A 4,551-nucleotide genomic window follows, 5' to 3' on the forward strand; every position below is an offset into this window, starting at 1 on the left:
GAAAGAAAGAAAGAAGGAAAGAAAGAAAGAAAGAAAGAAAGAAAGAAAGAAAGAAAGAAAGAAAGAAAGAAAGAAAGAAAGAAAGAAAGAAAGAAAGAAAGAAAGATGTTCTGGCTAGCAACTAGACACATCCAACTTGACATATGTAGCCATGACTGCATTTTGCCCAAATTCAGCACCTAAAGTTCAAAATATTTTGAATTAAGTGTACAGACAAGGACCATTTAAGGAAATAATATTTTTTTTCATGTCAAAAAACCACCAAGGATATTGGGGGGATTGGAATATAGCAAATAAGAATAAATCTAGGGAATATGATAAGTAAGTTCATAGAAATATATTCAGCGCTACAGTTAGATGTATGTGGACATCAGGTAGTTAGCAGTAAGTAACCGGACCTGTGATTTCACTGGTATAGGGAACTTCTGGCTGAGGAAACTCCCATTACCAATGCAAGCCAATATCCTTCCTGCAACTTAGACTCCTAGAGAGTTGCCTAGAGCATTGAGAGATTAATTTATGGAATAAAGCAAGCATTTTCATAACATAGTATATTTTTTTAAAGATGATTACACATGAAATTGCAAATCTATTATGTACAACTTGCTATTCCTTTTAGATATTAATAAAGTTATCATGTAAATTTCTTTTTTTCCCCTCCTTCCCACCCTAGAGATGGCTACCACCAGACACAAATATGTGTGTGTGTGTGTGTGTGTGTGTGTGTGTGTGTGTGTGTGTAAATTATTCTGTGCCTCCTTCCATTTATCAGTTCTTTCTCTGGATTCAAGTAGCATCTTTCTTCATATGTCCTTTGTAGTTAATTTGGGCATTTACAACAGTCAAAAATGACTTATTCAGTCAAAGTTGTTCTTAAAACAATATTGCTGTCACTGAATACAATGTTCTCTTGGTTCTACTCATTTCACTCTTCCAATTTGGGGTCAGATTTAAACTCAGATCTTCCTGTTTCCGGGTCCTGTGTTCTATTGCTGCCACAGAGGTGAAATAGAAAGATATATTTGGTGCTGGGTTTTTCACATTTTAATTTGTGATACCTTCTGCTCACTTGCATTCAGTGATCACTTCTGTGGAGAAGAATCCAAAATCATTACAGCCAGGGTGGAATGGACAGCCACAAAGAGGCATCCCAGAGCCAGGTTCTATCTAATCTCACTTCTCAGTCTCAGTTTCCTCACCTGTAAAATCAGGCTGTTGGACAAGACAGCTTCCAGCTCTCACCCTGTGTTCCTTTAACTTCATTGATTACTATTCTGGCCTGTTCTGTGTCGATTGTCAGATGACTCCGGTTGGAGGGAGGTGGTGTGGATTCCTCATTTCCTCAGTGCCTACAGCAGACAAATGAATGGGAAACTGACCATTTCTTTGGGACCTTTGATCACTGTCAACAGCCCATCCAAATCATGAAAGTCATCTCCACCACCACCACCACCCATTTTTTATTTGAATTAGTCCCATAACTGTAACCCACTGAAACTGTTGTCATTGCACTGATTTAATCAACTCCTTTTCCCCTCTACTCATCTATTAGTATGAGGCACATTCAGAACTCCCAGGGATATTAAATATTGTCCTGCTCGGACCCCTAAAAAGCACATTAAAACAACATTAAGGCAATTATGAAAATCAGAAGGCCAGTGCAAAGTCCATGGACTAACTTCTCTGGCACCTAAGTAGCACCTGTGGGCCGTAGTGTGCTGAAGTCAGATGTCAGAGACTTTCCATTGCTTCTGCCCTCAGGAGGTTGGATATCGAGTGCTAGGCCTCTCTTAGAAGATTGCCTTCACACATACAGCCAGGTTTTTTTCTTCCATTCCTTTTCAAAGTTCTCTGAGGACCCCTAGTGTTCTGCTCAAAAGCAGAACTTGGGGGCCTACAGGAAAAACCAAGGCTTCCAATGAATTCCTTGATAGCCTGGAATGAGAAAACAACTGCTTAACAACCTAGCAGGACTCCTAGTTTATTTTTTTTAAGGTTTTGCATAGAAATATTTACTTTCAAGGTATAAAGGAAATAGGTAAATAGCTTTGTTTGAGTGTCCAAAAATAATATGAACATTTCTACTAGAAAATAACAACCTAGTGATGCCAGATTTCTCACATTATATCAGTACTTATGCAGGATTCTGTAATACAAAACATCTCAGCATATCAATACTTACATACAAAATTGAATATAGAAAGTATAAATCAACCAATAAATTATTGGTTGATTTGCAGATAAAAATCTGCAAAATTACAACAATGTAACTAATTTGTACAGTTCAAAATAAGGTATAAAACAAAGACATGAACAGTTTAGCTTGGTTCCTTCCTAAAAAGAAGAGTCTGAGCTCCAAGTCTAAACTCCCCCACAACCAGACCACCTAGTTTAAAAGGATTAGTACAAGACCCACCAGAGTGGGTGCCAGTGATTAGATGAGAGGAGAGTCCGACCTCCAAGTGTCATTATGTGGAAAAGTTTGGCAAGAAAACCTTGCCAGGAGTTTAAACTAATACTCTTTAAAAGAGAAATCTAATAAAAATGGCAATAAATACAGGGAACACACAAAGACCTAAATGGAGACTTGATACCAGCATCTTGAATTGTGAGTGGGCCAAAGAACAACTCATACAAACAATAAATCTGTGAAAGAATGATAATGATGAGATAACAAACCAAAATTTCTGGAAAACAACTAAAGTTGTCCTCAGAGGAAAAATTCTATCCCTGAGAACACCCACTAACAAAACAGAAAAAAAAGGATTAAATGAACCAAGGGTGCAATTTTAAAAATTAGAAAATAAACAAATAACTAAGAAATCTCTGGAGGTGGGCTCAGATGCAGACATGGAATTTTCCCTTGGTCTGAGGAGGGTGAAAAGGAGCTTCAGAGTGACAGAGGAAAGGAGGCCCCATTTCTCAAGCCTGTTGCTGAGTGATGCAAGAAAAAGAAATGCAGATCTTGGTGGAGGGAGAAGAGGGGAGGGAGTGGGGGAGTGGTAGAGATGGGTCCTAAAAATAAAATTCAGGCTATTTTAAAAATGAACTCAGACATTTTGAATCCTTAGCACTTCAAATCCTAATGGAAATAAATATGAGAAACCCTGAAGAATCATAAATGTTTAGATTGTTTTTGTTCATTTCTAGGCGTAATGTTTTTATATTCAATTGGAAAAAATAAAACCCTAAATTAAAAAAAAAAATTCTAGCTGTGACTTTGACCAGAGATTTTTAACTTTTAATTTTTTTCGTATCATGTACCCCTTTGTCAATCTGGTGAAGCCTATGGATCCTTTCTCAGAACACTGTTTTTAAATAACATAAAACAAAATACATGGTGTCCCGAAAGTCTTAGTGCAGGAGAATTTTAAGATAGCCTAAATTAAATGTTAATGAAAATAGAGGTATAATTTGTTTTCCATCCAAATTCAGATTCCCTCAAGTCTATCCATGGTTGAGGACGCATGGACCTCAGGTTAAGAACCCTTGTCTCAGAACACTTTTTTTTTTAATAAAAATAAATATTCCCATTCACATGCAAAGTAAATGAGATCGTTAAACCATTTTTTTTTAAAGAAAACAAGAATATGGAAACTTCCTCTACCAATGTAGATCAGCAAGTCCTTTAAGGTTTATAATCTTAAAGAGTTGCCCAGGCATTGAGAAGTTAGGACACTTGCCCAGAGTCTAGTAGTTAATATGACTCAAAGGTTGAACTTCAACACCAGCTCTCTACCCACTACTTCTCCAGATGAATTAGCCAACCTTCTTCATCCCATCCAAGCTTACTACTGCCCCCTCCCACCTCCCCACCTTAAAATTTCCAATTGCTATTGAATAAAAGGAAGTCTTGTCCTCAGTGATCTGTCTAAGCTGTCTGCATTCTTCAGAGTCAAGGGATAACTGGTCATTTCTCCACCTCACTTTCCCTGCATGTTTTCTAGGGATTCCAAAACTTTCATGAGTGTTAACCACATAAAGGCTTCCTTTTGCATCAGAGAAAAGCTGATATTAGTACTAGTTAGCCACTAAATAGACTTCCCACTGTCTGAAGTCTGTTTTTTCAAGCCTCTGTCTTGCTCTTTCTCTCTAAAAAAGAAAGGAAAAGAAGCAAAGGGAAGGGAAGGAAGGAAGGAAGAGAGAGAAAGAAAGAGAGAGAGAAAGACAGAAAGAGAGAAAGACAGAGAGAGAAAGAAATAGAGAGAAAGGAAGAGAGAAAGAGAGAGAGAGAGAAAGGAAGGAAGGAAGGAAGGAAGAAAGAAAGAAAGAAAGAAAGAAAGAAAGAAAGAAAGAAAGAAAGAAAGAAAGAAAGAAAGAAAGAAAGGAAGGAAGAAAGAAAGAAAGAAAGGAAGGAAGGAAGGAAGGAAGGAAGGAAGGAAGGAAGGAAGGAAGGAAGGAAGGAAGGAAGAACTTAAATCCAGCCTCAAATACTTACTACCGTGTTTCCCCGATAATAAGACCTATCCCAAAAATAAGCCCTCCCCTTACTGTGTAAGATTCTTCTAAAATAAGCCCTCCCCTGAAAATAAGCCCTATTGAGATTGCTAC

At 37.6% G+C, this 4,551-nt stretch overlaps 1 protein-coding gene across 1 annotated transcript in view; it reads left to right on the forward strand.

Annotated features, from left to right (window-relative positions):
• Positions 1 to 4,551, forward strand: part of H2AZ1 (H2A.Z variant histone 1) — a 126,184-nt gene that overhangs the window by 16,527 nt on the left and 105,106 nt on the right. The gene's annotated exons all lie outside the window — the stretch shown is intronic.

This window comes from Petaurus breviceps, unplaced genomic scaffold (assembly GCF_028583685.1).
Source record: "Petaurus breviceps papuanus isolate PSGF00001 unplaced genomic scaffold, PetGlider_PUasm1.0 126, whole genome shotgun sequence".
NCBI classification, from domain to species: domain Eukaryota; kingdom Metazoa; phylum Chordata; class Mammalia; order Diprotodontia; family Petauridae; genus Petaurus; species Petaurus breviceps.